Genomic DNA, 20,230 nt, shown 5'->3' with positions numbered 1-20,230 from the left:
GCATCGCTATCACCCTTCTCTTTTCTAACACTGATGTGCCAGCAACCAACCATAAGTATGGAGTGAGGCTAACCATGGTCCGTTCTTAACCAGGTTGTGAAACCATCATGGTTGACTGGCAGGCTTTTCAGAGGGGTCTGCTTGGTTGCTCTGGCAAACAGGATGGACCTTTGGCCTGATCTCTCATGAGATCTGCATGGGCAAAAGATTATTATTGAAGGCAGAACTGCATGCCTCTTTTTATTTCTGTCTTTTAATGTTTGAAGTTGTGTATCTGGGAATATTTGTAATTCCAAAGGTGAGTCTCTCTCTCGCGCTCGCGCGCGCGCGCGCGCGCTCTCTCTCTCTCTCTCTCTCTCTCTCTCTCTCTCTCTCTCTCTCTTGATATTCCATCCATATTTGAACTCCATTCAGGCAAGAAAGGGGAGCTTTTCCCTGGAACTTAAATCACATCAGATAGGTTGGGTGTTATCTTAAGATTTGCAAATTGCTTGTTTGCTTTTTCCAGCTGGAGCTGTTAATTCAGAACAATTAACATGCCGCTTAAAACTGAAATGAAGCATATGGAAGTGGTCCCAAAGAAAAAGAGACTCTTCTTTATGGTGTCTCTTTAGTATCAGACAGGGAGTCTGGAAAGCAGTCTGTTTACAGCAGGAGGGAGGAGAACAGGTCCTGAGCTGCTCAGGAGCAGGTGCAGCATCATTCGCTTTCTGCAGGGAAATAAGACATGTATGGTGTAGACACTCTGTTGTACGTCTTCATTTTAAGGGATTGATTGATCTCAGTTGAGCACAGGGGGACATACCACAGGAGCAGCTTTCTCTTCCTGACAAACGCGAGAAAGGCTGAGGCTTCCCAAATCCAGTCCTCAAACCGGCTGCCCTCCAGCAGGTCCTGGCTAGCCATGGGGGATGCTAAACTTCATTCTTCCAGCCAAGCAACGGTGGATGCTGCCAACCCCCTTCGAGAAATGCTTGCTTTGCTGCTAGGCAAAATACTGGTATTGCTGGGATGTCCAGCCATGGGTGGTTATGAATTCCCAACCAGAAACATTCTGTGTGTCATTCTGCAGCATGCAAGTCCTCACCTGAAAAGCAACAGTCTTCCCATCAAGTCCTTGAAAAGATTTAATGGGTTTGACAGGAATGGTCAGAAAGTCCCCTGCTCGCTTTCCTTGGCCTTCATTAGTGAAATGCCCTCTTGACTACAAACTCTACTGGGGAGGCCTCAGTGCCATGTCGGACGGGGTGCTGAACCCCTTTCGGCCTGAGGTCTGAATTTGCTTTTGGAAGAGCTGTTCACTCCCGTAGTGTTGGGGCCAGTGACAAAAGGGGTGAGAGCAAAGGAATCACCCCAGCATGGTGCAACATGAAGCTCTTCCTGCCCACAGCTAAGCCTTGGGAGATGCAGTTGAATGTGTTAAAGCTGGGGAGGACAGCTCTGCCTCCTCACTCTTGTCACTGCTTGTGTGCTCAGAGAGAGGAGGAGGTGAACAGGCAGGACCAGCAGTGAAAGAGGACACATGGTTCTAGGGCATGGGGAGCATCCCTGTGCTGAGCTGTGGGCTCACAGTGCCCACCCAACAACAGCCCCTGCTGTGTGTACTGCTTCCAGCTAAGGAAAGGCCTCACGAGGTCTCTTCCGCATGGTCGGTACCACTGGTCCACCTCTCCCTTCCCCAAGTAACATTTCATCTTTGCTCAGTGAAGTTGAGAGGGGAAGAAATTGCAAGGAAGGCTAGCTCACAGTAAGGATGGGGTGTTAACACCCCCACACACACACCACCAGTTCAGCCCAGCTCAAAATGGGTACAGACCTGAAGAATTTGCATTCGCAACTTCCAAACTTGAAACCGTGTACCATCTCCCCTTTATAAAAAGTAACAAGCCACCCCACCCCACAAGAGGTTCTTTACAAATGGCTTCCACAAACTTTGTTCCTTGATCACCAGTCACTTGTGGGATGCACAAAACTGCTTTGGAAGCTCCATTTGTTTCTATGCTGGACTTGCATTTCTCTAGTAGCATCCCTTGGTTCCCCCCATTTTATTTTCACAATGTTCTCCCTCCTTTTTTAAAGTCCTCTCTCTGTGGATGGCGGAGTAGGGGGACACCTTTTGGATACAGCACGATCTCTTCCATGGAAAGCCAGTGGAAACCTGCAGAAAAGCAAGCAATATGTCTGAAGTCTGCAGGTGGCTGATTATGTGTGTGTGTTTTCATGCTCACAAAAGGAACTTCCCGGCAGATGACAAGCTAATTTGTCAGTTTGTCCCTCATGCTAGCTTTCCAGGTACAGGGAGTTTTCCCACACAGCAGAAGAATCCAGGCGTGTTATTCCCACCACTGGCCCACGGTGCGCCCACCATCTGTCCACAAGACACAGTGGGCCACCCCAACTACAGTGCTCCTCGGTTCCTTTCCTGCCCATCAAAATTGGTCCCACTGCTGCTTAGATGCTGCACTCGGGAGCTCGGCCTGCAGCCCATCCCTATGGGGTGGCATTTTCTGCCCTTAACTTTCATGCTGGTGCCTCTTGCACTCTAAGCAAGAGGCTTCACGAGAACGTTTGCAGCGGGATTATCCAACGTCACTGTGAATATTCTGAAAGCAATTTTGCCTATCTAGAGGGAGCTGCCGGGTCATTTTGGCTGCCTTCTCCCTCCACCCCGGGTGTGTTGCGCTGACACTCATCAGCCCTAACTACTGTAAACTGATGTTAGGCATCCAGATTTTACTAGCAATGTCAGAGGTTAAGCAGCACTCTGTCTCAAAGAATAATGAAATGATGTAACCCCCACACGCAGGTGCAAGAGAAGAGACCCGGCCTGCCTATAATGGAATAGTTATGACACTTAATGGAAGCTAGGGGCAGATAAAGAACAAAACCATAAATTCCGTCTTCTTTTTCCTTTTCATTTTTTTTCTGTTTAAGGGGGAGGGAATAATTCCTGAGGTGAGAGACATAAACCCATTTAAAACATTTCTCCATTGGAGAGCAAAGATCCAAGATCATTATTTTTGTGTGAAGATATAAAATACTAAACACCATCTTTATTAGACCTTTTATGGAAGCCTGTATAAAATATGGCTACCTTGAAAGTACTTTTTTTTTACTTGCGTATTGGAATGAGAAGCACTTTAAGTGATCATCCAGACTTCTCTGGAGAGGGACCCCAAAGTTCAAGTGAAGATGCCAGCTGCTGCAGAGATAGTTTAAGAGTCCTCGCGGCTTCCCTTTAGTCCCCTCTTGTTCCTTACAAAAGCGAGTTGCTACACACTGGGACACAAGTGATATCGCCGCTTTCTGGTAGGTTAAGGCATTTGGTTTCTTGTGCATCAGCAGACTTGGGTGCCGACCTGGCAAGCTTCACCCCTTTGGCATACGGCAGAATGGCATGTCTGCGTCTCTCACAAGTACAAAGAGTTTAAGGGTGTGTCCTTAATGAATGAATGAAAGGTGCCCTTAATGAACGATGCCCTGAGATTACATATCCAGGTGTGACTTCTGGCCCTGTCTACCCTCAGGATTTGTTTGTTTGTTTGAAAGTTTTATAGATTGTCCCATTACCGAAATCTCAGGATGGTTTAGCAATACAAAATATATTTAAAAAATTAAACACAGCATCCTAACATAAACATAATTATAAAACCCCAATTAAAACAGCCAGGTCTTTAAACATTGGGAAAATAAAAGGGGTTGGCCTGGTGCCAAAAAGAATAAAGTGACAGTGCCATGCGAACCTCTCTGGGGAACCAATTCCACAGTTGGGGCACCACTGCAGAGAAGGCCTTTCTCCAGGTAGTCACCCTCCTAATCTCCTTCAGGGAGTGCACCTGGAGAAGGGCATCTGCCCCAGATCTTAAGAGATTGGCAGGCACATATGGAAGGAGATGCTCCTTCAGGTAACCAGGATGATGAATGAAGAAGTCCATCTCAGTCTTATCAAATCTACGGTCGGGACAGTCTGTTTTGAGATCAAGCTTTTCCTACCCTGTTTCCACAAGATCTCAGACTGGTACTAAAACCAAATACTATGTAGAAATATATCTTGTTTGTATTTTGAAGTCTCAGATTGCTTTTCATATTTTAATATGTTTATTTACCCAAGTATTTGACATAGCTCAAATGCTCTTCCGTGTGCATATTCCTCAAATATATGGATTCATGTGCAGTTTTCCCTAATATGTCCATTTTACATATATTTTCCCTGAAATTAGTTAAATTGGAAAACTCAAAATGCAGTGCTTGGAATGCAACCCTCTCTTAGCTTCTCCAAAGGCTTGGGAGGTATGTGTGAAGTGGACAAATCCCTTTGTGCTCTGTCTCACTCAACTAGCCTGGAGGAGGGGGGTGTTCCTGATGCTGAAGATCCCTCCAGGTACTGGGTGTGGGGCGGGATGATGGCTGTTGCAGTCCAGTGCACTGGGAGAGCCCCAGGTTGGGGAAGATGGCCACCAACCAGCAGAGTTTAGGAAGTGTGGCAGCAGCCAGCTTTTCGTCTGGGCTAAGAAGCATTTTGCTGGCATTTGAAGCATTTCCATGTTTCCTTCCTAGTATGAATTAGTATTATGACATTACATTTATATCTCACCTGTCTTGCAAACAACATAAGGCAGCCTATGTAGTCCTCCTCCTCTCCCTTTTAGCCTAGCAACAGCCCCTTGACTCCAGCAAATATGCCATACTGACCCTCTTAGTTCATTTTTTATTTTTAATCTGCATTGCTTATTCTGCATGCAATTGTTTCAGGGCTGTTTTGTGATTGCAGGCAAATCTTCTTGGAATGTGGTACTTTGTTAAGTAAAGCCTTCTGAACTTGCAAGCCGCTTTAAGCATAGTTTGCCATAAAAAGGCAACGGTGAAAGAAACAGGTGATGGGTGATGTTTTGGGGAGGTCTACAGTAAGGTGCCTCAAGGCTCTCATGAAGTTTATGCCCAAGCTAATGAACCCATGGCAGGTGCTCTTCTTCCTAGTAAATGGTGGTGTTACCAGAGAAAAAGTTCATAAAAATGTTATGTCCACCGTAAAAACTGTAATATGGCATTCTGCATGATCCAGGCATTAACATTTCCCAGACAGTTATTGTGAGATAATGGTCCTAGCTATAATTCAGCTCTAACGTTCCTTCAAGCAAATGTTATGGAGGAATAAATGACTTCCCGATTACATTGAAGGGGAAAGCTTGAGAAAGTTCCTTGGCTGTAAAATCTGCATGGCAGTGCAAACAGGGAGGAAGCAGGGCGCTTTCGTGGTGCTCCGGCCACGCTCTGTTCTCCAGAGGCAGCGCCCCTTTCTTCCCCCCAGTTTCTGCCCCTGATAAATCCTGCCTCAGCGCCCCCCCTCCATTTTTCCCCTCTGGGGCACGCCCCATTAATTAAATTACAGTAATTACTGAGTATTCAGGTATTCTCTGCTCACCATTGGCTCTGGACGTGGCATTTCTGAGTGGGGGTGGGATGCACCTTGACTCAAGCACCAACGCATGTGCACACGACGGGGATATCTGGGAGATGCATTGCAGTTAGTCGCTGTGTTTTTGAAGGATCAGCATGTGGTCTGTGCCTCCCAGAACTGAATGCAGCAGAACTCAGCCTGTGATCGGACATCCATACGCTTGCACCGTTTAATGGCGCCATTCGCTCAACACTTGAATACTGTGCACCTCATAAAATGCACAACAAATGCATACTTTGTTGACTGGAGAAAAATGCACAAAATAAGCTACGTACAAAAATAGGCACACAAACCTGTCCACAGGGCAGCTGCTGTGGACAGGAGTCAGGAGGTGCGCTGCCGCAGACCCTGGAACTTCATGGAGCTCAGATTGGCCAAATGCATCCTTAGCACGGACCCTGAGACACCAGCAGATGTGCAGCCTGCTGTTCTGCTCCTTGAATTTTCACCTCTTTTAGGATGATGATTACCTTTTTCTCAAATCCCCTCCCTGTATCTTCTGTCCTGGCCTCCAGTATCAGTACCCAGAGCTGACTTTACCACCAACTTCTATGCCGTTGGCAAAGGTCTGAAGGGAAGACAGTTGTACATATGTGGACTCATATGATTGCTTGGGGGCTCAAATCACATGAAGGGGCAGAGGCTGAGAATAGCTAGCTCCCCCTTCATACCTTCCCCAAACATGCACAGAGCCAGAAGGATATGGGATCGTTGTGGCTTGTGGAGCCAGAGAGCAGGTTCTGCTCTCCATCCATGATTCGGCCTTCCCAACAGAGACCTAATGCCTGTGTTGGACTTCTGTCTTTCTAGCTTATATTTCAACAGAAGAACCAACTGTATATTCGCCTTTAATTCTGCGCGGGGCAGGGCTTTCTCAAGTTAAATTAATATAGTCTTATAAAACCAGGGTCATCAGTTATGAGGGATCTGGGGGGAAGAACTCCCTGGGGATCTGCTGGCCTGCTTTGTCTACAAGACGTGGAAGGATCCATGCTTCCTCTAAAAGTTAAAGATGGTATTCATTCTGGTTGTACCTTACGCAGAACCGCAAAGCCGCAAATGCTCCCCTCACTCCACTAGGGATGCGAGGAATTTGTTAAATCTGTTCCACTTGTGTTTGCAGCTTGTCAGGCATCCTTCATTCTATCAGCCACGCACTGCCAACCTTTTGTTCCTCTTGCACAAGTGTGCATAACCACTTTGAGCTTGCATTAGTGCAAGTGCCCATTCCTGCAAAGCCCACAAGCCCACAAAGCTGGTTCACAAGTCTTCAGAATCTGCACAATTCAGAGAAAGCCAGTAAACTGCAGGATTCACAGATCAGATTCACAGAAATCCAATCACATTTGAATCCACTGGCAGATCTCTCCAATGTTCCTGCTTATCCTCACTTACGTGTGTTTTCAGCTCGCAAGCTATTGCAAGATCAGTGTTTTCTGATCATTTCAAATAGAGTGAGCAGGAGCTCTAGGATTCCTTTACGTAAGGAAACCCCAAATTTGGGCTGTTCCAGGAGTTCTTTCAAAAGGTAACAATAATGCTGAGCTTGAAAGTGCAGCGTAGAGTATCTCAGCAAAGAGGCTCTTCCTCTTGAAAGATGTCTGGGGCCCAATATTGCATTGGTGTGATCAGCCACTGACCTCCTAATCACAGCAGACCAGTCTTTGTCAACCTGGTGCCTCCCAGGTATTTTCCATCAGCTCTAGCCAGCATAGCCAAAAGTTAGGAATTCTAGGAATAGGGATATACCAAATTTGGCTCATTTGAGCTTAATGGATTTCCTGCCTACTTCCAATCTTTTAACTGAAAATGGGATGAGTTGTGTGGGGAGGTATCACAGATTTCTGTCACACACACACAAACACACACACCAGAATACTAAGAAAAGTTGCACAGATCTTGTGATGAGCACAATTTGTGCAGATTGGAAGCCAAAAATGTTGTTCTAATGCAGTTTCTGCAGATAACACTAGAACTGCCCGAGTTCAACTTGTTTAAATCATATTTTTCATGCTAATGTCCTTAGAGTGTGTGTGTGTGTGTGTGTGTGTGTGTGTGTGTGTGTGATTTTTTTTTTTTTTTTTTTTAGTGCATAAATTATGGCCCGACTTAGAAAGTTTGCATAATTTCCTGACTTACCACACAAAAAGTCAGTGCCAGTACAGGACTGGTGAGTCAGAATCCATTGGTGGAGGGGGAATCTTGAAAATCTGTACCTTCCGTTAGATTCCTCTCACTCCCTATTTGGGAGTTGTAGTTCAAAACCTCTGGAGGGCACTAGCTTGGTGAAGACTGGAATTGCTCCATCCAGACCAGGTGGGATTTGTATCTGACTAGCGGCCTGAAAATAACCAGAGCTTTGGTCACCTTATTCAACAAGGGTACTTGCAAAAATTCAATGAAACCAGTGGCTTGTCCTGGTTTACTCTGAAAGAGCAGCGTTCTGGTGTACATGGCTTGTTCACTCTCATGCTGCTCAGGTGCATAAAACAAGCCAGGAATGTAAAGCTTCTCAGGACATCTTCACTAAGACTCCTGGTTTGTCATTCCTTAACAACCAGGTTAGTAAGCCAGGAATAACCCTTGTCTGTTGGTGGCTTACTTGTTTGGGAGCTTAGGTTTCAGTGATCCCTGGAACTTTACATTTCTTGTTCGTTTTACCTATTTGCTGGAATGGAGGAGTGAAGCAGGAGCCGAAGAGCAGCATGGACAACAAAATGGTTGTTCTCAGTAACAATCCTGAGAACCAACAATTCTGGTTGTTCGTTCTGTATGTATGTTCGCCTGAGAGCCAAAAGTCAACTCCATGGCCCCATTCATACTTATCAAGCATGACAGGATTTGGGAGAAAGTTAAGCTAGCAAAATTGCCATGATACTGCTTTGCAGGGAAATCCCAAGACATCTGGGGAGAACTATGACAATAACAGATAATTGCCATGGCTTAACTTGGTATAGGAGCCCCAAATTAAGACTGCACTGGCTATCTACCTAGGGAATACTCACTTCACCTGGGCCAGACACAACACAGAAGCGGTGTGTTCCTCCAGCAATAAAATCAGAGTCAGTGCAAGGACAGCATGTCCTCACCCACAGAGGACCTGAATGCAGTGTGTAAATCAGAGTTCTCATCTACTTCAGAACAGTCAGATGTACGCAGCTGCATCAGATTCTTGGTAAATGCCCTTGCCCAAGTACTTGTAGGACCCAGAATAAGCATTGTTCTGCATCTCCAGCTCCCCACCCCACACTGCCATGTAATTGCCCAGACTTGCTTGTTATGGAGATGGACTGCAGGATTGGCATCCCTGGTTTAGTTAACCCCCCTGCATCAGGAATTTATATCGGGAGGGGGGATATGGTTGGGGAGCCTATTATTTGAAGTTCCTTATTATCAGTTTCTTCAGAAATCTCTTGCATCCGAAAGCAGTGAGGGGGGAAATGGAATCTCTTACATGTTTGCTGCTAATCTTCCTTTTATTATTATTATTTTTCTAAGTGTGAGTGTCATTGTTTCCCCTCTGTCTCTCCAGTTCATTTCAAAGATGAGCTTCTCACCAGGTCACAGACAGGAACAAACCTTCCTCCTAGCAACAATCAAATTTGGGTCATAAAATGAAGCTCTTATTTTGTCAGCACATCACAAAAGTAGCCCTGTCTGCTCAGTCTTAATAGCATTGACAACAGGCAGACCTGCAGTGTCTTTCCCGTCTCTCTTCATACCCCCTACCTCAGTCCACAACAAACAGTCACTCTTCTTGATCGTGCAGGCTGCCATTAAACTTTCAAAACCCACTGCTTGCAGCATATTCAGCAATCTTCTGCCTCTGAACTTCTGGGCTCTGTACAGTCCTTGGTAGACAGAGAAACAACACACAAGCCAAAATCTGTAGGGGAAGACCAGATCAACAACTCTCTCTTCTGCAGTGTTGGGCAGAAAGCTGCCAAATTGATAGCAACGGGGCAGCATTGGACTCTCCTTTCACCACCAGATATATCCTCAACTGAGTGTCCTTTCAGCTTTGACCCAGTCGCTTCACTCTTTCCAGCACTACTAGTACTAGCCCTCTGCTCTTCCCCAGTAGCACACTGGACACCTTCTGACCTGAGGGGCTCATCTTCCGGCATCATATCATTTTGCCCTTTAGAAGAGTCCTTGGGGTTTTCATGGCAAGGGTGCTGGAGTGGGTTGCCATTTCCTTCTCCAGAGGATCACCTTTTGTCAGAGCTCTCTGCTATGACCAGTCCATCTTGGGTGCCCCTGCACATCATAGCTCATAGCTTCATTGCGCTACACAAGCCCCTTCGCCATGGCATGGCAGTGATCCATGAAGGGGCTGGTTGGTTTATAAGAGAATAAAACCAACAATAGTTAAAACTGCCACTCAAAACATGCAGATTAAACCAAACTAACCTGCAAAGTAAACTGGGAGTGCCTGTTGGAATAGATAACTCCTTGAAGGTAGCCGTCTGGGATAGCAAACACATCTGTCCTAGCAATTTAGGGGCAACCACTAAGACAGTCCTCTGGGTAGCTGACATTAATCTTACGGAAGCAAACTTCAAAAGATCATCCCCAGAGTATCTTAGTGAGTGAGGTGGAATACAAGGGCAAAAGTATTTCTGAAGGTATTTTGGACCCAAGCCATGAAAGGCTTTAAAGATAGTTGCCAACTCCTTGTACTGTATCTGGAAACATATTGGCAGGCATTGCAGATATTTCAGTATCAGTGAGATGTGATCAGTCCATGATGATCAGTGGGAAAGCTGTGCAGGGGAATGCCAAACCTATGTCTCGCCTACCTCTGTGTGTCACAGTCCTGAATCATGTCACCTCTTGGACACCCCGTTCAGAAGATGCTGCCTACCTGGACCCGCAAAAGGCTTTTGCTAACATCCCTCACCAAAGACGGGGGGTAAGAGGAGAGGTCTTCTTAGGGTTAGATAGCCAGTTAAACACATTCAGATGGGGACTGCATCCACGAAATCGAAGGAGACAGGGACTGAAGAGATGCAAGGATGGAACTAGAAAAGATCATCAGTGTAAGAACATTCCACTGGAGACCAGGGCCAATATCATCTGCATTATTGTATTTCTGGTCACTATGTATGGGTGTGAAAGCTAGGCAGTGAAGGGAGCTGATAGGAAGAAAATTGATGCCTTTCAAACATGGTGCTGGAGGAGAGCTGTAAATGACTTAAATGATAGATAAACGAGTGAGTCCTAGATCAAATCAAACCAGAGCTTTTCTAGAAACAAGAAAGGCAAAACTGAGGCTGTCACACGTTGGACACATTGTAAAGAGGCAAAACTTCTTGAAAAAAATGCTAGGCTAAGTCAGAGGCAGAAGAGGAAAACCAATTATAAGATGTATGTAAAGAAAGTAACAGCCTGGGATTCACAAGAGCTGAGCAGGCTAATGTCATGGATAAGACATTTTTAATGGCTTTCATCCATACTGTCACCATAAGTTGGAGACAACTTGGTGGCACATAGCAACATCCTTCTGTCATTCAATGCAGTCCACTTGCAGACAATTGATGTTAAAAGTGCGCATTCTTTTCATGTGCATTTTTCAGACTATGCATGGAAAGGATGGAAATGTATAGGCTGCTACCACTAATTGCGTTGGGATCCATGTTTGGTCTGGAAGGTGCAAACTGAGTTCATCCTGATCACAGAAAGAAATCCTAACATCCGAATGCTGATCTAAGAGGGTGGAATCTTTATCTGGTTGCAGGGCTGTTTGAGGGTTAATTTTCGAGTGACACAGCTAAACATTCACTGAAGTTCTATGCAGAAGGGCTACCATCTAGCAAGGAGCAGGATTTTGAATGATATTAATCCATATACTTTATTTATTTTTATTTATTTATTAAAACATTTTTATGCCGCCCCATTCGCCGAAGCCGAATTTTTAATTGTTTGCTCTCATTATTTAGGGACACCCCCCCTCCACACACACACACACACACACACACACACACACAAAGTAGAAATAATCCACTTGGGGACTTCTACATGCTCTCAACCAAGTGTAAATCATTTGAAAAAACATAACATTGAAGCTTTACGGTATCATTGTGCTATAAATGGATCCAGCTTGGAAAACAAGGGTGGAATGGAAGGAAAATGTATTTACTGTATTTTTAAGAGCTTCTTCTTACATCCTCCTTTCCTCCCCCTGTAGTAGGATGGATTGAGGCAGTGTAAGGAAATCTGAATAACTAATCAGAGTCCTCATTAACCCCCTGCTGAGATGCTCAAACATTCACTTTGCTGTTTATGAAGCAGGAAAAAAATCCGCATTAAAATTGATGTGTTATTAATCCCACTGTTCTAGACCTTGTGGGCACTGAATTCCCTTTATTTTGCCCGAGGCCAAACAGTATGGGGCCAGCTTCTGCAGGCCATGGTGACTTTATATTATTTATTGGCCCTGTGCAGTAAGCCAGATTTCACATTGAGCGACTGTGTTAAACCTAATCATGGTTGTTTCATATAGTCTTTCCACATCCTCTCTCTAATTCTTGCTCTCTCTCTCTCTCTCTCTCTCTCTGACACACACACACACACTATCAGGTACTCAAATTTATTCACACATAATTTTATTCAAACTGCAGAGGTGACCCACATGCTCACAAACACAGACATGCAGGCAAGCATCAGCCAGCCAGTGGCATTTCCTAAAATTTATTTATTTATTTATTTATTTATTTAGAGTATTTGTATGCTATCCTGTTGCATAGCCTCGGGACAGCTTACATAAAATAAAATATAAAACATAATGCACATAAAATCCAGATCCACCCTGGCTGCAGATTAAAACCTATAAGCTGATATTAAAAGTTATTAAAATATTGTTGAAATAAAAAGGTCTTAGCCTGGTGCAGAAAGACAAATAATGAAATAAAAATAAAATTCCTGGAAATAAAATAAAATTCCTGGAAGCAGGGATGTTCTTGGACACCCAGAGTTTTGCTGGGCTTCCGACTCTGGCTGGTTTGGTAAAAAGGGAGAGCACAGAAACATCTGAGCTGATCGCACGTGGGTGCAGAACTTCTTTCAGCTCTAAAACTAAACTCAGAGAATCTAGATGGGGGTGGGGAATAGTCCAGTGATGGGCAGAGCCAAAGACAAATGAGGCAAAGGCAAAAACAATGGGAGACAAAGAGAAAGAACAGGCATATTTACTCTTGTATGTCCTACTTCTAGGTAGCTGCTTGGCCAGTGTGTGCCCAGAATGTTGGAGTGGGTGGAACTTTGGGATCACCCAACATTCGATGGTCCTTCTTCCTGTCCCAGCCTACCACCCTCCACTCCACAGTACTTCTTTCTTTCCATTCTGCTACTGAACTAGCTTTCATCCCCACCCCCAACCATCGAGGTGTTCCAGATGAAGTTCACAAGGGATCCAGATGACATTCTCGTTGTAGAGCTCCCATGTTACTACTGGAGGGTTTCTGCATTTTCTGATGCTTCCTGCATCCCCTTCTGGTAGCTTCCAGCACCTGGATAAGAAACATTTCATGAGCCTTTCTTTGCTAGACGCCTCCTCATAACATCCTTAAATCAAAGAAAAGAACATTACAATTTTGACCTATCCTGATCCACTGCTCAGTTGACACAAGGTTCCTTTCCAGATATTTTATCCATTTCTATTCTTTGACGTAGAGACGAGACACCAGCACAGTATGTGTGCAACATATATGCTACTGTGTGTGGTGCATTTTTCACAAAATGTCAATATGGAAACTGAGGCAGTTTCATAGAAGTTTGGACTGCAGCTAATTTATTAGTGGATTCCACTTTTCCCCTCCACCTCCAGTGTGCAGACTCGCTTACCTCCCACGGCATTCTAGCACAGCCAAGCCTGTCCGTTAATTAGGTGTTCGGGGAGACACAGCTTGAGATCTGCACTGCTGACCATTTTGTAGCCTGCGGGCCACTTGGCTGGAGGGGGAGCAGCTTAATCATAAATCTCCCCAGACTCTTAAGATTCTTAACATTGGATTAAAGTAGGTAGCTGAAGCTTCTTCAAGATGAAGCCCTCTCAGAGCGAGCAACACTCCTAGAAGAAGAGATGAGCTCCAGGCTCACCTCCTTTGCTTGCATCCCCTCCAAGATGGAATATTGCATGGCTGTGTCTTCTTTTCAGAGCAAAGTGGGATGCTGCCAGGAAGACTATTAGGTGGAGAGGAAACAAGATGCCTTGGAATTTAGTAGGGGTGAGTGATATGAAATGGATGGATGGGCTTTTTAGTAGTTGTGAGCATCTAAATCTAATGTTGCAAATAAATGAACAGGGATTTTTTTTTTGATTTTTTTAAAAAACAATGCTTGGATCAAGTTTGGTGCAACCTAGTTGTGGGCAAGAAATAATAGATCAGTTAAAGGTAGGTAGAAATTAGATGCTGATGTTTAATTAAAAGAGTACCATTTAAGTAGGCATGTCATGAGTGGAGCCAGCTGAAGTGGGGGGTCAGACTAGATGGCCTGGGAGATCCCTTTTGACTCTAAGTTTCTATGTTTCTAAGTACAAGGCATTTCTCAAAGAACAGGTATAACAGGCCCCTGTCCCAAAGGACTCTGAAACAAGCACAGAAACACAGCAGCGGAAGGGGAAATGGTAAGCAGGAAAAAATGGGTGATACCTGATTCCAGGTAGTTCCAATAAACTTAGTTACACAAATCCAGCTTTCTCCAGCTGGTGCCCTTCAGATGTTTCCTTTATGCTTGTTAGCTGGGGCTGGTGAGAGCTGAACCTGAAGACATCTGGAGGCATCTTATTACAGAAGGCTGGGCAAAGGAGATAGCCCAAAAGTTCATCCTCCAGATAAGTTTATCTGTATACCATACTTTAAAGTAACTGAACCATCTGAGAAGACATATTATCTTCCAAGTGAATATGTGACTGAGGGAGGACATGATATCCCTCCGTAAGTACCTCAAAGGCTGTCACAAAGAGCATCACAAACGTCTCTTCTTGCTGATGCCAGAGTGTAGAACACAGAATAATCAATTCAAGTTGTGACAACCCAGATTCAGGCTGGACATCAGGAAAAACTTTCTCACTATCAGAGCAATATGACAGTGGAACCAGGCGCCTAGAGAAGTGGTGGGCTCTCCCTCACTAGAAGAAGAAACTGGATGGCCATCTGAGTGGGATGGTGTAAACTGGTGTCCTGCAACAGCACGGGGTTGGACTTGATGGCCTTCATGGCCCCTTCCAGCTGTACTATTCTGTGATTCTATGAATATGTAATGCTATATTTGTCAGAAGAAGTCTTCTACCTATTTCACCCCACCCCATATTTTCTCCGTAAGTCTTCTTTGTTCTGACCTAGGCTCTTCAAAGTGGGGAGAATCTTGGCAAAAAGACTGTTCCTGTCTTCCTTTTTCTATTAAATCTGAAAACTACACAAAGAGGTTGTTGAGGAAAAGAGGTCAAGAGGGGAGAAGAGGCAAAGGAGCAGTATTGTGAGCAAAGCATCCAACTGTGGAGCGAGCAACTCCCTGCCCCACACACACACTTCTGAAATCCCCCTCCCATTTTCAAAGGTGTGCTGCTCTCACTCTTTGTCTGTCTTCACTTGGTAGCCTTGAAACTCCAAAGATATCCTCCCTCTCTGTCTCCTCAGCTTTCTCCTCAGAATCTGATTAATATATCTGAGGAGACTGCAACTTGAGAGATCTGGACTCCTCTCTGCAACTATTATCACAGTGACCTTCTGTACCTCCGTTGGATACCTTCAGTCCTCAGTCATGTGCACATAATAACCTTGGAGGTGGTGTCCTAAGCCCAACCTGGGTCCTCCTTCTGCCTACAACTCCCCTTATTGCTGACCATTGGCTTCCAGCAGTTTTGTCCTATAATTCCCACAACTGCCATGGCATCCGGGGTTGACTGGATTTCTAGGCTGTCTGGGGAAGGTTGCCCTCGAGCATCCAGTGCAGCAACCTAGTTGCCATTGAAGTGTTTAAGCCCATGGCTGCATCATTTCAGACCATACGTGACATAGGAGGAAGTTTCTCCATGCCCTCTAAAAAAGCCTTTCAGCTAGGAAGCTAGCATGTCAACAAGAAGGCCCAGCTAAAACTCCTGTCCTCTCCCTGCTATCTACTTTTCTATGCAGAAAAAATATTTTTTACCTAGAGAGAAGGGAAATGAATCATGCAATTTGCCCATCTGCAATCCGGAACAGCCCAGTCCAGAAGACACTGATTTTACCACATGGTGAGAATTTGGCCAGGGTTCAGCTATTTCTATTCCTGTTGCCATTTTGAAAGTGATCCAACTAAAGTGACCCTGACTGACTGAACACCCTCTGAGTTCTGTAGAAACAATGCCAATGCTTATGTTTTAATGTTAACTTAGCACAAAACTGAAATTTGCAAATGCCAGTTCCTCTGAATGTGTTCCAGCTGCGGATCTTGAGAGAATTCATGTGCAAAGTTGGTATTAGCTTGCCAAGCATGGGGTTGGCAGGGTCCTATGCTTTGGATTTCATAACCTGGATTTTCAGCTGACGGTGAACTCCTAAATATTGGGGAGAATAAGCTATAGAACTTACTGAAATGTAACTGTCATTTCCCATTAAGAGGATATGCTGTAGCAGGTACAGGGTTCATGTGCTTCTCCCTTCTGTTTAAGTGAGAAGTATAATACCTGGTTTGAAGCATACCGTAGTTCTCTGTTTCATATCAATGCAACAAAGCATGGTTTGTTCAAACCAGTATCAAGCCATGTTTTAATATTATGTACAGGTGGAAACTAAAGCGTGTTTATTTATTTATTTATTTATTTATTTATTTATTTTATTTGGAATTCTTATATGCCGCTTCGCATAAGCCTCAGGGCTTTCAACACATAAATAAATATCAATATAAATACATAAAATCAGGAAACATCCTGGCATAAATTATAAAATCAAAAAATAAAATCACCAATTAAAATAACATTTAAATAAAAAGGTCTTGGCCTGGCGCCAAAAAACAAATAACGATGGTGCCAGGCAGACCTCTCTGGGGAGCACATTCCATAAGTGGGGCGCCACCGCAGGGAAGGCCCTCCTCCGGGTACTCAGCCTCCTAATATCTTTCATGGAGGGTTCCCAAAGAAGGGCCTCTGCCGCCGATCTCAGGGAGCGGGAGGGCAGATCTGAACGCAGGTGCTCCTTTAGATAACCAGGTCCCAAGCTGTTTCAATCCACAATAAAAAATGTTGAAGATTGCACAAAGACTGAGGGAAAATGAGCTGTATGTTTTCATAATGGGGAACTGTGGTTTCCCATTGCATCCCAATCATGGGGTGATAAAAGAAAATATACCAAATGCTTTCATAGAATCATAGAATAGTAGAGTTGGAAAGGGACCATGAAGGCCATCGAGTCCGACCCCCTGCTGTTGCAGGACACCAAGTTACACCATCCCACTCACATGGCTGTCCAGTTTCTTTTTGAATGTCTCCAGTGTGGGAGAGCCCACCACCTCTCGAGGCAGCTGGTTCCTCTGTTGTATTGTTCTGACAGTGAGGAAGCTTCCCCTGATGTCCAGCCTGAATCTTGGTTGTCCCAACTTGAATTTATTATTCCGTGTCCTACATTCTGGCATCAGCAAGAAGAGATCTTGACCTTCCTCTTTGTGACAGCCTTTGAGGTACTTATACAGGAATATCATGGCCCCCGCAGTCTTCTCTTCTCAAGGCTGAACAGGCCCAGTTCTCTCAGTCTCTCCTCACAGGGCAGTGTTTCCAAACCTTGGATCATTTTTGTTGCCCTCCTCTGCTCCCTTTCTAATTTACCTGCATCTTTCTTAAATCTTGGTGCCCAGACACAGTATTCCAGGTGAGGTCTGAATAGTGAGGAGTATAGGAAAACTACTACTTCACGTGATTTGGAAGTAATACTTCAGTCAATGCATCCCAAAATAGCACTTGCCCTTTTGGTGGCTGCATCGCATTGTTGGATAATGTTTAGCCTGTTGTCCACAATTACTCTGAGATTTTTTTTCTATTTCAGTTCCGTTGAGCCATGTATTCCCCATCTTGTATTGATGTATTTGGTTTCTTTTTCCTGGGTAGAGAACTTGTCCTTATTGAATCTCATTCTGTTGCTTTGAGCCCAGGTTTCTCAAGATTGCCCTGGATCTTCATTCTGTCTTCCAGGGTGTTTGCTATTCCACCCAGTTTTGTATCATCTGAAGATTTGATTACCTTACCTTGTCCTTCCTCATCTAAGTCATTGATAAAGATGTTGAAGAGCACTGAGCTAGGACTGAACCCTGTGACACCCCACTAGTTACCTCCATCCAATTTGGGAAGGTGCATTGATGAGCACTCTTTGTGTCCGATTTAGCAGCCAATTTTGGATCCACCAATTTTCCACCTAGCCCACCGTTTTCTAATTTGCTTATCAGGATGTTGTTGGGCACTATGTTGAAAGCTTTGCTAAAGTTTAGGTAGATTGTGTCCACAGTGTTCCCTTTGTCCATTTGGGAAGTTACCCAGTCAAAAAAAATGAGATTAAATTAGTCTGACAGGATTTATTTTTGACTTGCATTTAAACATTTGAGGCTACAACCATATCCCCAATAATCGGGGAGTAAATCCCACTGAGCTTGATGGTAGCTATTTCTGAGTATGTTTGTACAGACTTGCACTGTTAATTTGCTATCAAAAATATAAACAATGCTTATTTTGAAAAAAGGATAAGCCAAAAACAACCCATCATTTGGCAGCAATATGACACTGTGGAATATGTCATTTGGCTCTTTAATTTTCATTTTACAGTTCGGCAATGAATACCACCTATCTGTGGTGCTGACTCCAGCCCCCACATAGGTTCCGATGGGGCTTCTTGAAAACTCAGAATAAAAGCTGCAGTGGAAAAGTTGCCCGTGGATGTACGAGTCTCCATTCTGCTCTGAAGATGCCTTTGCAATGTTTCTTGCCACAGCAAAGAGAACTGCCCAAGCAGCACTCTAAATCCAAACAGCTTGACACTGGCTGCTGTTTCCTCACTCTCTTTTTCTTTTCATTTTCCCTTCTCTCTTCTTTCCCTTGTCATATAAATTGCTGCAGTTTCAGTCTGAGGCACATCTTATTGGCAGAGAAAATGAGATTAGGCAGGATATCCCCACCTCTAAGCTTTCTTTGGGTGGTTGTAGGGAAAATGAAAACACAGCGAGGCATTAGTTAGGGGGTGGGGGGTATCTGCTTATTTCCCTAGGCTCAGGAACCTTGGGGGCTACAGCATCACCCACGGTGCTCTTTTCTGCTCCAGAATGTGTTTTATTAATCCCCAGTTGCTCAAACTGCATATAGCTCTCTACAGGAAGGATGCCCCTACAATACTGCACAGCACAGCATGTTTCTTTAACACTGAGCAGTGCATGAAGGTCTGGGCTAAGCCTTTGCGCCCACCATTCCAAAAAAGGAAAAGTTGAAAATGCAGCTGCAGACAAGAGAGGCAGTTGTTCTTAAGGAAGCGTCACAGGGCCATGGAGGAGATTCAGGGGCTGGTTTTTAAGAAGCAAATCTGGACAGGGCATGCGTGTTTATCATATCAAACTTCTGTTGCTGGAGAGATGAAGTGGGGGAGGTCCTCCAGCCAGGACCTTTTCTGTAGCAGTATCCTGGGGCCAAACTCACCCTGTGACTTCTCTTTATTCCACTTTATTTCCTAGTTTGTAATTGCATATATATTCCACCTTTTTCCCGTGTTGCAAGAAACCCAGGGTGGCTTCCTCTCCAATTTATCCTCACAACAACCCTGTGAGATAGCTTAGACTTAGAGCTAATGACTGTCACCCAGTGAGATATATGGATGAATGGGGACTAGAAACTTGATCCTCCAAGCCCCAGCCCAGAAGTCTAATGGCTACACCACTCTGACTCTCTTTATTATCCTTTGAAGGCTGATGAAAACAGCATGGTTCCACCAGAGTCTGTTTTTATCATTTAACAAGGGGTGGATGGGGGATTGTTCAGCTTTTTATAGCCCAGGTATTTTATTATTTTTGTTGTTTTAGTTGTACATCAGCTTAAGTGCTCAGTGAGCAGAGTGGCAATTCAGACATACACTGAACAACAAAAATTAAAAACCCCAAATGTTCATTTGTTCAAATGATGGTCTGGAAATCCACTTCAAATGAGGATCACCTAGATTGGGGTGGAGGGAGCAAAATTTGAGTTACCCAGAGTCCCAGCTGTACTCTCTGGCATACCTTAGAAAACTGATCCCCTTCCCCCTAAACACTGACTGGTCGGTGGTCTTCTGGGGTTCTGGGCATTTTTGCTTTTTTTAAAAGGCAGGAATGCCTCTCCTAAATCTCAGTTATCCACAGCAACAATTTTAAGCATTAAAATGCTGTTATTTTTTGGCCTTGTCCCCATGGCCTTTCACCCTGCCCACCATCAGAATTCACTCCCCCACCCCCCAAGAGTTCCTTGAAAATGGAGTCATCTTTCAAGCTGGAAGAGGTTTAACATTCCAAACAGGTAGATACATAGATATCAATAGCAAACTGCCCTTTCATTTGCAGGCAAACCAAGGTAACCCAAACTATAACAGCAAGCCCAGTTCAAACTCTAGTTAAGACAAACCTAGTTGCTTACCTTGACCATAATGACAAACTGTGGTTTGCTTTTAAGTCAGAGTGTGTGAAGCAAGATGGAAGCATGTTGGCACAGAGCTCACTCATGTTGCACCATGTTTTCATCTGGAATGCAAGCATCTCTGTTCTCACAAATCTTTGTAGCAACTAGTTTTG

At 44.4% G+C, this 20,230-nt stretch overlaps 1 protein-coding gene across 13 annotated transcripts in view; it reads left to right on the top strand.

Annotated features, from left to right (window-relative positions):
* PKNOX2 (PBX/knotted 1 homeobox 2) overlaps positions 1-20,230 on the top strand; it is a 372,168-nt gene that overhangs the window by 203,934 nt on the left and 148,004 nt on the right. Inside the window, exon 1 of one of the 13 annotated variants that reach the window (XM_044437351.1) lies at positions 13,509-13,686. The exons of the other annotated variants lie outside the window; for them this stretch is intronic. The gene's annotated coding sequence lies outside the window, so the exon portion shown is untranslated. Of the gene's footprint in view, positions 1-13,508; positions 13,687-20,230 lie in introns of those variants that run through there. 13 annotated transcript variants of the gene reach the window in all.

The sequence above is a fragment of the Varanus komodoensis genome, unplaced genomic scaffold, assembly GCF_004798865.1.
Source record: "Varanus komodoensis strain SLA01 unplaced genomic scaffold, ASM479886v1 scaffold30, whole genome shotgun sequence".
Taxonomy (NCBI): Eukaryota; Metazoa; Chordata; class Lepidosauria; order Squamata; family Varanidae; genus Varanus; species Varanus komodoensis.
The sequence above is the reverse complement of the archived record's forward strand: the minus strand, read 5'-3'. Positions and strand labels throughout refer to the sequence as shown.